At 36.7% G+C, this 13328-nt stretch overlaps 1 protein-coding gene across 1 annotated transcript in view; it reads left to right on the top strand.

Annotated features, from left to right (window-relative positions):
- The first annotated feature begins 6298 nt into the window (after positions 1-6298).
- LOC100027341 (glycine N-acyltransferase-like protein 2) overlaps positions 6299-13328 on the top strand; it is a 29842-nt gene continuing 22812 nt past the window's right edge. The window contains exon 1 of the mRNA XM_007497523.2: positions 6299-6409. The gene's annotated coding sequence lies outside the window, so the exon portion shown is untranslated. The remainder of the gene's footprint in view (positions 6410-13328) is intronic.

Here is a 13328-nt window from a genome sequence, read left to right as displayed (position 1 = left end):
CATTCTTATTCCTTTCTTACTTTCTCTCTTTTTCTATTGATTAATCAGTGTATTATAAATTAAATTTCTCTATAAAACCCAGTTGGCTTGGGCATATTCATAAATTGGGAATATATTCCTTGGCGACCATCTTATATTTATATAAAACCAAGACACAGTAGAAAACATATTTCAGCGGTCATAATTGATATATGTATTTCCCTTGCTCCTAAACATTTTAATTATCACACACTACTACTACTACTATGTTCATCTTTTGCTTGATGTTATTTTCTGTTTTGCTTTTGCTTCTGTTTGACATTTGTACTTGTTCATTATTAATTCCTTTTCCTTTTTCTTTTTCCTTGTAAAATTCCCTAGAATAGGTTAGTATTAGTTAGAGTAAGATAGTTGACTGTAGGTTGTTTGTTATTTTGGGTAGATATCTTAGTTTAGGTAATTGGTAAGTATTTTACATTGTGCACAAATGCAAAAAGAGTGTTTCCAACATGATTTTTGCTTCATGCAAAAGGGGGGGAATGTAATAGGAAGAGGAAGTTTGCAAAAGGATTTTGCAATGTAAACTTCCAAGCGATTGACAGGGGCATGTGATGGAGAGTCACATGGGAGCCTGGCATCAAGATCTGGGTGAAGGTTCCAAGGTTCCAACTGAAGAAAATTCTCTCTATCCTGGAGAAGGTTTGGGAGATTGGAGGTTTTTCCATCTATATACCAGGTTTCTGGCCTTTTTGGTGATACCAGCTGAAGAGAGAGGAATCCTGTTTGGACTAGCTGCTGGCAGCTGGACAAATACTAAAGACCCACTTTTCTACTGGACAGTTTCATCTGAAGATGTTGGCTCAATAGACTAGACTCCATTTGTGAAATTTGTGTTGGGGAAACCTAATTGTTTTAGCTTAGATAAGTTAGGTTTAAAATCGCAATTAGTTTGGGGATTAATTATAATAATTTTCCTTACCCTTTTTTCCTCTTTCCCCTCAACCTTCCTAAAAATAAACCTGATTATTTATGTTTCCTTCTTGTTCTTTCCCCCAACAAATCCCACTACAACAGCATAGAACACAATATTTTGAAGTATAAAGGAACTAGACCTACAATCAACAATAACACAGCCAGCACAACTGAGCATAATTATATAAGGGGGAAAATGAATATTTAATATTTAGTGAACTAAAGGAATTTCAACTATTCTTGGGGAAAAGATCAGAGCTGAGTAGGAAATTTGATCTATAAGAATCATAAGGCAGCAAACATGAAAGACCAATTATAAAGGATTCAATAAAGTCAAATTCTTTACCTCTCGTATGGAAAAATGTCATATATAACCCTTAATGATATCATTACTTGGATAATTTGAAAGAGCAAATATGGATAGAATACTTGAGGTAGATTGAAAAATAATAGAATAAGCTAAACAAAAACAATAAAATAGGGTGGAAAAGGATAAAATGGAACAAATATCTCATATAAAAGAAGCACAAGTGGAAGAATTGTCAGAAAAAGAGAGAAAGAGGTGAAGGGCTGGAAGTGCTAGTGTACTAGAGGAGAATCAATAACCAGAGCTTGACAGGTCTGTGAGAGGGAGGGAACAGATAAAGAGAAACACCACTTCCTCTCCCAGGCAAAGCAGTCTCAGAGAAAGTGAAATTGGATCTATGTCCAGAGCTGAAGAGTAAGAGGAAATCCCCTTCAATCTCTGTTTCTAGTCTCTTCTCTAGATGATTATTATCTTTGATCCGCTCAGTACATTTTAATAAATGAGATGTTTAGTTCTTCTGTAAGTTGTAAGATCTATTTATTGTCTAGAGACTTAAAATTGGTAGGTTAAGGAAAGAGGGAAAACAAGAAGTCCCTAATTCCGTTTTCACTCTAAATTCCCTTCAGGGGTTGAGGGTCCTTGGGTCTGTATTAATGGAGATTTTGAGCCTTTGGACTTCATCCCCCAGAAGTCCCTTAGAATTTCCCAAAATTCCCTTTTCCTGCATCTCCGCATTTTGCATGATTGTATTTAAGTGACTGTAACTCCTCCCTCTTCCTCTCTTGGACCTGCGACCCTGCTGAAGTCAGACAGTTCTTTTGTTTCAGTTATTATTAATAAAACTTTATACAATATACTATTTAGGTATTGAATATTAATTTTAAAACCCACAGGTCCTTGAGGATCATTGTGGAATCAGGCAGGTATAATTTCCTGATATAGAGATACAGATTTGTAGACGCTGATGGGAAATCTTTTGGGTGGACAGTCTCTTGCCTTCCCCAAAGAGAAAAAGTCTCTCTCCATCATTTATGAGGAAAGATGGCTATCTGGGTTTCTTCAGATCAATTGAGGGATTATAGCAGGCTAAGCTCAGTGAGGTTGCTCTTTCCCCTCTCAGTTCAGAAGGGACAAGAACCTCTTTTCAACTGTCTCCCTGCTTTTCTTGGTTGGAGATTCTAGTCCCATCCCCCATCATCAACCAAGGTTCCATTTCCTTCATGCATAAGGTTTTCTTGTAAAATCAAGTCCTTATAATGTATTCTGTATCTCTCTCATATCCACACTAGAAACCTATTCTCATTAGTGCTGGGTTAAAAAACAATATATACAGTTAGAAGGGTAAAAGCATGTTTAACTTACAGAGAAAGAGGATGGTGGGGCATAGGCCAAGAGAAGGACTCTGTCACCTTAAGGAACTAAGAGACAATAAGGCAAGGGGATAAGAAGAGAGGAATTCTTAGAAGGGAGTTTATTGTTTTAAAAATGGGAAGGTAGGGTAGGAGATACGAAAAGGACTTTTGGAAAAGGGAAGGGATAAGGGGAAGGTTTTTAGAAAGGTGAGTTGATTTAGAACTAGGAAGGAAAAGGGAGAGAATAAGGGAGGGAGTGGATTGGAGAGGTATGGCCAGAATAAATTGGATTTCCAAGGAGGGATAAGGTAAACTTAGAGGGAGAAAGGGACAAACTGCAAGGAAAAATAAAATGGAGGGAAATATATAACTAATAATTATAACTTTAAATATGAATGGGAGGAATTCACCCATAAAGTGGAAATGGATAGCAAAAGGGATCAAAAACCAAAACCTAACAATATGTTTATAGCTGTCCACCAGCTATATGATATTGATCTGTGGGTAGCCACCTGAAAAGGGGAGCTGCGGACTGAGGAAATATGGGTTGAGGGAATTAAAGCTTAAGGTAGAGAAAACATAAAGAGAGAAGTGAGATGCAGAGAAACAGAATGTTTCAGCATAGCATAAGCCTGACAGGGGGACAGTTCTGGTGGAGTGAGAGCTTCCTCTTAGTCAGGTATACCCAATGTTATTGAGGTTACAAGGGAAGGGAGAAGGGAGATTGACAATGAAACAAGTGGCCTGGCAGAAAAATTAACATGATGAGGTAATCATCACAAAATACAGGAGCTGGATCCTCATACAATGGTATAGCTAATGCCCAGCCTAGAAGCTCATTTGCCCTAGAGCATACTAGCTTTTATCTCATGGAAATGAGTGCCTTTGACAATACAAAGAGCCTGAAAAGATAGCTTGACCAGTTTTTTGGACTGCAGATGTGGAGGGATTAGAATATCACAAGGTTAGATTCCTGATTCAACTCAAGAGTATAGAAATTTATCATTAGAAATATATCCTTGAGTCTGGTAAATGAGCAGATTGCTCATACGAGTCAGCTTTTTTGTACCTCTATGATATTTTCAAGATTTGTTCATGCCTGGACTCCTACAATGTTATTTACAAAAATACATTTTTTAAGAAAGATACATCCTCAGCTGACACAAAGAAAGCAGGGAGTAGCAATCATGATCTCTGACAAAGTTAAAGCTAAAACAGATGCATCCAAAAAAAATAAACAGGGAAACTATATTAGGTTAAAAGGTACCATAGATAATGGAGCATTATCAATATCAAACCTATATGCACCAAATATTAGAGCACCCAATTTTTTAAAGGAAAAGCTAAAGGAGTTATAGGTAGAAATAGATAATGAAATGATAGTAATGAGGGACTTAAACTTTTCTCTCTCATAACTAGATTAGTCTAGCCAAAAAATAAATAAGAAAGAAGTTAAGAAGATAGCTATGATAGATACCTGGAGAGAATTGATTGACAATAGAAAGGAGTATATCTTTTCTCAGCAGTACATGGTACCTTCACAAAAATTGACCATACAAAGACATTATAGTAAAATGCTAGAAAACAAAAAATATTAAATGCATAATTTTCAGGCCACAAGACAAACAGACCACAAGACAAACATATCAAAAAACAATATATCAAAGATAAATATATCAAAAATAGTACAATAATTTAACAAAGATTATGTGGTATGGCCAATAGGATTTCTACCAGAAATATAAGAATGGTTTAATATTTTTTAAAATTCTCAACATTACTGATTATATTAATAACAAAAAATTTTTAAAAATCATATTATTATAGCACTATATACAAAAAAAGGCCTTTGACAAACTATAACACTCATTCCTATTTAAAAAAAAACACTTGAAATTATAGGTATAAATAGATTTAAAAAAATAATATGAAGTATCTACCTAAAACCATAAAGTATTATTTATAATGGTTATAAGCTATGTCTTTCCAATAAGATCAAGAGTGAAACAAGAATGTCCATAATTACCAATATTATTTAATATAATATTGTAGAAACGCTATCAATAGCAATAAAAAAAGAAAAAAATAAGGAATCAGAATGGGCCAAGGGGTAGTAAAACTCTCTCTTTTAGCAGACAATTTAAAAGTGTATATATATATGAAAAATCCTAGAGATTCAACTAAAAAGTTAGTTGAAGCTTTCAATCGTCTTAGCAAAGTAGCAGAATTTTTTAAAAAATCACATAAATCATCAGCATTTTTATGCCATTAACAAAAACCTGCAAGAAGAAATAAGAAAATCTCATTTAAAAATAACATAGACAGAATAAAATACCCAGGAGAATATCTGCTAAAACAAACCCAGGAACTATACAAACATAATTTTAAAGCACTTTTTGCACAAATCAAGTCAGATTTAAGCAGAGAGATATTAATTGTTCATGCATGGGCAGAGACAATCTAATTAAAATAACCATCTTACCTACACTAATCTACTTATTCAGTGCCATCCCAACTAAATTATTAAAAAATATTTTGTTGATCTAGAAAAAATAATAACAAATTCATTTGGAAGAACAAAAAATCAATAATCAATTAATGAATTAATAAAAAATATAAAGGAAGGATACCAAGTAGCACCATATTTTGATTTGTATTATAAAGCAGTAATTATCATAACTATCTGGTACTGGCTAAGAAAAAGAAAGGTAGATCAGTGGAACAGGACAGAAATACAATAAACCGTAGCAAAAATTTAAAGTAATACAGATTCAACTCTTGGGGATAAGAACTCATTTTTCAGTAAAAATTGTGGGATAATTGGAAAGTAGTTTGCCAGACACTAGATATAGACCACTATCTTATACCAGTCACTAAAACAAGATCAAAATGCATACATGGCCTAGGCATAAAAGATCTCATAAGCAAATTAGAAGAATAGGAAATATATTACCTATCAGATTTATGGATAGGAGGGGAATTTACGAGTAAACAAGAGATGGAGAAAGTGTCTCAGACATTTACGAGTTGTGTGACTCTGGGCAAGTTACTTAACCCTGTTTGCCTCAGTTTCCTCATCTGATCTGTAAAATGATCTGGAGAAGGGAATGGTAGATCACCCCAGAATCTTTGCCAAGAAAATCCCAAATGGAGTCACGAAGGGTCAAACTGAACTGAAGCAACTGAGCACAATTATTATTACTAGTACTATCATTTTTATCCCTACTACCTATCACGGCACCTGGTACATAGTAGGAACCTGGGAAATACTAGTAGGTTTGTTAGCCTTTTAAAGCTGCTAAGTCAGCCTTTCCCTCATTTAACAGATGAAGCTGAGGCTTAATGAGAAGAAATGATTTGTCTAAGGTCAAATGGCATTGCCAGTATCATATGAAGACTACACTAAGGTCTTCTAACATCAGTGCCCTCGTCATGACATCCTACATATATGTAATAAAAGGATTTCAAACAAATATCAAATCAGGAACCCAAAGAGTCAGTGAGATCCTCAGAAATGAACCAAGACATGTATTCGTAAGACCTACAAGGGCAACTTCTGAAGCAAATAACTAGGATCCAAGATTGTGTATTTTCTCCTCCCTACCTCCCAACCTCCACTTAATAGGCAAAACACCATGGTTAGTATAGGAACAAAGTGTGATTATTTTAGTTAAAGATTGGCTCAGAGTGGCCCCAGCCAAAGGACAGCTCCAGCAAGGGTCAGACTCTTATTGACCAACGCAAGGACCTGGGAGGACAGTGGCTATTCACCTCATTCTTCAATCTTTCTTTTTTCTAGGTGAGTTCAATCATTTTATTGTATTTATTTAAAATAATTACCCACAAGGACTCAGCTCATGTATATATGATGCACCCTTAGGGGGGCTAAATTTTGATCTTGGATCTTTGGAATAAATCTGATTTGGAACAAAGAATTAACCATCTTTAGATCTGGATATTCCTTTCTTTAATAGAAGTCTAACAAAGCTCTTGTCCCCAGAAATATCAAATCAACTAAATAAAAGAGGAACTGGATTGGTCTAAATATATGACACTATTTTTTCCACCAAATCTGTTTTTTTTTTTAAACCCTTACCTTCCGTCTTGGAGTCAATACTGTGTATTGGCTCCAAGGCAGAAGAGTGGTAAGGGCTAGGCAATGGGGGTCAAGTGACTTGCCCAGGGTCACACAGCTGGGAAGTGTCTGAGGTCAGATTTGAACCTAGGACCTCCCGTCTCTAGGACTGGTTCTCAATCCACTGAGCTACCCAGCTGCCCCCCAAATCTGTTTTTTTTAATAAAATGTGGTTGTGGTCTATAATTGCACGCTTAATAAAAGAACAATAATAAAAGGAATGAGGATCACATGAGTGGTAGTGATAAAAAGAAATTTAACATCCAAAACAGGATCATTATCTATTAGTTTTTCTTTCTCTTCCTCTTCTCTCCTCCAGTCACTGTAACAGGGATTAGATTAATATTTACCTAAAAGCTAAGAAAGTTTTCTCAGATTCCTGATTGACTTAAGTGGAGCCAACAGCTTTCTGGGATATATTGATGTAGCTTCCTGCTTGCCAAAGGGCACAAAAAGACCCACCTCCTAACGTGCTCCTTTTACCTCACTAAATGCTTCCAGAACTGCTGAGTCTTCTTTAGTGACTATTCAGTGAACCCAATATTTCATTTCGTTCCAAAATCAAACCTGAAATAGGATTCCAGCATGTCAGTGCCCCGACAAAGTCCATACCTGAAATATTACCCCTCTATCAAATCCAACTTTCATGGTAACATATGAGTGTATACATAGATGTATATATACTTACCGTGATAGAGACATGAGAGAGATTTTGCAGGACTTGTGGACCAGGATGCAAGAGAGGATTCCAACGGAATGTCCTCAGTTGTTGGCAGTTGAGCTGACAGGGGGAGGGGCTTTTGGGACTTGGTCTCTGAGTGGGAGACATTCTCTCTCCCTGGAGGTTTGAAGCTGGCTGAAAGACTTTTGTGAGGCTGATTTAAATTTTTTTGTTTGTTTGTTTTCTTTGACTCTGAGCAGTTGAAGTTGACACTGAGAAGAGAAACTTGGCTTTTGGGACTTGGTCTCTGTTTCTCTGGCTCTGAGCAGTGGAAGTTGATCAGAGGAGAAGCTTTGAGTTGGTGGTCTATAAGAGAGTTGAGCTGGCCAGGAGAAAAGGAGACACTTTGAACTTTGCTTCTTTCTGGGGTTAAGCTAAGAGACCTGGCTGATTTGTGAAGAAGAAGAAAGAAGATTTTGAAAGGGCTGCTGTCCTCCATCTCCATAACTGTCTATGAGTCACAGTTTGTGACTGGAATACTTCCTCAAGCCTTCCTAAAATTATCCCCGTAGTCTAGGAAAATCCTCATCCCTCCTACCTCAGATTCCCATCCTGCTATCCCAATAAACCCCCAGACTGCAAAAGCAATTGGAATATCTTTATAGTTCACTCAGGAGGAAGGGAAGAAGCAAAGGCTTCAAGAAGATTTTGGAGGTGGGGGAGGCAAAAGGGAGAGGTTGGTTAAGGGAGGGAGTGAGGGAGGAAGGGGGTTAGGAAATAGATTGATCCATCAACAATCAGTAGGGATCAGCAAGCAAACCCCAGGGCAAACCCCAGAGCCAATCCCAGAGCAGTGTCCTCAGTGTACCAGCATTCCTGTGTGTGGCATCCCTCAGCATTTCCCTGTTCTCCCTCCATTACCAATAAACAGTCACAGGTCCTTGTAGGCAGCCCTCTCTAATCACAGCCAGCCAGAGAACAACAGTCATTGCTGAAGAAACAGGTTCCCCTCAGTTTACCTTCACCATTTCAATCAGTGATAGTTTCTACTCAGTTTATATTTTATTACAATTGGCACCCCCAATTCTGACTATACCCAACAATCCCACAAACAGGAAAGACAGTAAAGATGTTCAAACAGGTAGTTTTTGGTGTGGTGGTTTTGGCAGCCATCGCTAGCTTTTGGGTTTACCATATTCTTTACAGAAAACTGACTCAAATGGTTGTGGAGAGTGTGGATTATGTAGGAAACTTGACTATGACTGTGTTACAAATACCTCTCCAAAATGGATTATTTCAATGGCAAGTCCTGGCACAAGTATATGTACTATTCATGGCTGTGTTGCAGACTATAACCCAAGTGAGGAAAGTTTACAGATTCATGGTTCCCCTGAAGGCAGAGGAGGTTATGGCCATTGGTAATGACTTAAACAAGATGATTAAGGCAGTATTTTAACAACTCATTAAGGAAAAAGGTTTAGATCTAGTTATGGGCAAGGACAATGGGCAAACTGAGTATGCACCTCAGGAAAATGAGGGTAGCAATGAAAATGAGAACCAGGCTGCTAGTGCCCCTGAGAAAATATGTCCATTGAAGGAAGTCACCAAGCTAACAACTAATACTGGTGCTATTCACACTAAGGTCCATAGACAATTCCCTCCACTGGAACTTGAATACATTACACGTCGTTTTCCAAAAGTTGTGAACAATCCTTTTAAAGCCCATAAGGAGCTTAAATGGGCATTCAGGATCTTTGATCCAGATTTAGAAGATATTGATTTCCTTTTAACAGAATTATTCAGTTCCCATGAAAAAAAGGAAGTTTGTGGAGACAACTAGATCTCAGACCAATTTGACAAGCTGGCCCACTCCAGATGAAAGAATTGATTTTGATTTCACCAATCCAATCTCCATGTCTTGCCTTAAATGGTGCAGGGAGGATTTGCTCCAAGCAATTAAGCACTGCTGTTCCAAACCTGGTGCATGGTCCAAATTTGAAAAGGTGAGGCAGGAAAAAGGGGAACATCCTGCCACATACATAGACCGTCTGTCAGAAATGGCAGAGGCAATTTTAGGTTTAGAAACAGATAATGAAGAGACAGCTGGCCATGTATATAGACAGTTTCTGAGGGGATACACACCCAATTTGAGTACATTTTTTAAGAACTATTTCCCAAAATATGACTCAGTTTCCCTGATAGAATTGAGAGAGGCTGCAGGTTACCTATTTGAAAATAGTTCAGATCAGAGCAAGGAAGTTAAAGATCTTAAGGAAAAGTTAGAGGAGACTGAAAAGGATTTAAAACGGAAGGAAAGTGAGGAAATAAAAAATCTTGAACACAGTAAAAACATATACAAAACCTGTTTCCCAGAAAAAAACCTAGTTACCAAGCAAGATCAATGCAAAAAAGAAACTAGGGAGTGTTTCTTTTGCCATCATAAAGGGCACTTGATTAGAGACTTTCTTAAAGAAAAAACATGATAGTAATAACAGAGAAAAACATAATGCAGGAACTAGGTACAAGAAATCCACTTGCTGCTCACACTGCAAGTTGAAGTCCTCCGAGCATGCTCCTGATTTGAGGGAAATGCAGGAGGCAACAGAAACTCGAGCTAAGCCAAAGTATTCAGAGATTGGTAGTAGGGAATTATGAAGCCAGGACCCTAGTATGTTAATTGGAGATAGAAGTGATAGTAATAATGGGGCTGCAGATAAAAACAATAGAAAAAAGTTGGGAAATAGTGTAAAATTGGTGCAAGAAAGTGATTCTCTGAATGATAGCCATTGCAAAAGGCAAGAGAAAGGCAGAGCCATATGAAAGAAAATGAGGCAGAAATTAATGAAATAACATCTCAAATTGCAAATGAGATGAGAGAATTTGATAAGACCTATATAGTAACCACACAAAAAAAGTCTGTAAAGGAAATCAAATCATTCCTAGAAAACTTTTTTCCAGTGTAGAGTAGATAATGGGATTGAATTATGTACAAGAAAAAGAAAGAGTCACAAGAACTCAAGAAAAAGTTAGTGACAGATTCAGAGACACATAATTTCAGTTCCCTAAAGGTTACTGTTGACAAAGATAACAAGGCCCTAGAAACATTCACAAAAGTCACACCTAATGCAGTTAATTCTGTAAAGAGCTTTAGGGCAGAGGTACCCTTTGTAAATGCATCTAATTTGAATCCAGAAGCTAGTACCTTCCATCCAGCAGTGAGAGTTATAGATAAGGAAAAACAAACTGATAATGAAGCTGACATTGCTTTTGAACACAAAGATTATCATATTCAAAGTAGTGGAGGCAACTTATCAGTTAAATTTGAATCTGGGAGTGGAATGGCAGACTTAGTAACACCCAAGGATTCAGTTAATGCCAACGTTCTATGGGGCACAGCGGTATCTAGACAGAGCAACTACCATGGTTTAGTTTCATGTTCCAACTTTCATGGTAACATATGAGTGCATACATAGATGTATATATATTTACATATAAACATATATAAATATACATAAATACGTATATATATATATATATATATACACACTTAATCAGCTCTACCACTTACTACCTATTTCACCTTAGAAATGGCAACTCAGCTCTGGGCTATAATTCTTTTATTTGTGAAATGAGAAGGTTGAATTAGATGAACTCTGGGGTCCATCCTAGCACGATGGTTTAGATTTAGATTTAGAACCACAGTACCTGAGTTCAAATCTCACCTCTGCTATTTTCTACCTATGCTACCTTAGAAAAGATGCTTAATCTCTTTATGTCTCACATTTCCCAGCTATAAAATGAGAAAATTAGCTTAGAAGATTTCTTTGGCTCATGAAATATATATATATATATATATATATATATATATATTTATATTTATATACAATAGGGACCCCTATCTATAGGAGATATATTTCAAGACTTACCACAAAGTAGAAACACAGAAGAAAAACAACTGCTTGATCACATGGATCGATGGTGATATGATTAGGGATGTAGACTCTAAATGATCACCAGTGCAAATATCAATAATAGGGAAATAGATTTTGATCAATGACACATGTAAAACCTAGTGGAATTGCTCATTGGCTATGGGAGGGGGTGGGAGGAGGGGTGGGAAAGAACATGAATCTTGTAACCATGGAAAAATATTCCAAATTAATTAATTAATTTTTATATTTTATATTATTTTTATTTTATATTAACTAATTATATTAATTTAATTTGATCTGCTATTTATTTATATTAAATATATTTATATAATTCATTTTATATTAATATATTTATATATTAAAATGTATAATAAAATTTAAATAAAAATGTTCAGTGAAAAAAACCTTACCACAGATGGCTGAAACCTTAAATATAAATGAATATCTACTGGTCCCCATATATATGTATTCCCCACTTCAGTCCATCAGTGCTCTGTAGCCTCCCATGCACCATGTTTAAAAAAAAAACACCACAAAAAATGAAAGTGAAAACAAAGAGGGTGGAGGTGGGGGACAAACTACTGCTGCAGTGAACTTCTGGCACTTCAGATTGACTGAGGATAATGCAAGCCACTAAAAGCAAAACCACAGATAAGGGAACCCTATCATGTATATTTAAATAATTATCCCAGTGTCTTTGCCAAAATAAAAACCCAGAAGCGGTCATAAAGAGTCAGACATGCCTAAATAAGTGAATAACAACAACAAATGCTTTATATATATATATGTATATATATATATATATATATATATATACACACACACATATATGTTTATATGTACATACACATGAATTTTGTATAATAATTTTTCTTTGGTGTGGGGAGTTACTAGTCTAATTCTTCTACTTACTTACACTGGGTCTGTAATTTAAGAGTTTTTTTAGAGTTGCCTGGGACTCTGAAAGTTTAAGTGGCTTTCACAGTATTACCTATATAGGATTACCCATCAGAGTGTGACAAGGAAATCACTTTAAAAGACTGATATATATTAATTTAAGGTCGCCAAGGAATTCAGCTATGTAATTCCTAAATTAAAACTCAAGTCAGCAGTCAACCTTTTATGGAGTTTTTAATTACAAACAGGAGGAAGAAAGGTATTAGAGAGAGAGAGAGAGAGAGAGAGAGAGAGAGAGAGAGAGAGAGAGAGAGAGAGAGAGAGAGAGAGAAAGGGGAGAGAAGGGAATAGGGCTTAAATACCCCCTCTGTTTAGGCTGGGCCAAAAGGCCCAAGCCCTTAGATAGCTGAGGCAAAGAAAAGAGATCAGTCCCTATCACTCACATGACCAAAATGGAGAAACAGTCTCAGGGGCCTCCACCTCCAGCTTCCTTCAGAGCAAGCTTCTCAGAGCACAACTTCTCAGACCAAAACCTCTCCAACCTCTCTAGTCCTCCAACCCCGCTATCTTTAAGGAAACCATCCAAGTTCCCTCCCCTCAGTTCTCACATCTACCAATCACTGTCCATGTCTTCCCTGTGCCAATGATGGCTCTAGCTTAACCCAGGACCACCCAGAGGTCTGCCCCTTTGCACATGTCTGTTGAAGGTCATATTCTCAAATAATTAAATATTGACCCTTTGCTGCAGCCTTCCTAAATCCTATTACCCTGAGTAGGGTGGAGATTGGAAGTTCCAAGACCTGGTTCTATCATTCCAAGTATCTCTATTGTATCAATTCTAAAATCAATCATGACTCAAAGAACTTCTTGTTCTATGCTTAAGCATAGGTCAAAGCCCTTTCCATTGTTCAGCAAAAGGTTTCTGTCCTAAAGTAATCTTAAGTAGGGAGGAGAAGGACCCTCCCATGCCAAGGGGGGGAGGGGTTCACATTCCAATAGACTATCAGTAGGAAATTTTTCAAGTATGAAATTTCCCAATGGTGAAATTTCCAACATTTATAAGTCTAAGAAATTTTAAGGTTTACAATAGGCA

The sequence above is a fragment of the Monodelphis domestica genome, chromosome 6 (genome assembly GCF_027887165.1).
Source record: "Monodelphis domestica isolate mMonDom1 chromosome 6, mMonDom1.pri, whole genome shotgun sequence".
NCBI classification, from domain to species: Eukaryota; Metazoa; Chordata; class Mammalia; order Didelphimorphia; family Didelphidae; genus Monodelphis; species Monodelphis domestica.
The sequence above is the reverse complement of the archived record's forward strand: the minus strand, read 5'-3'. Positions and strand labels throughout refer to the sequence as shown.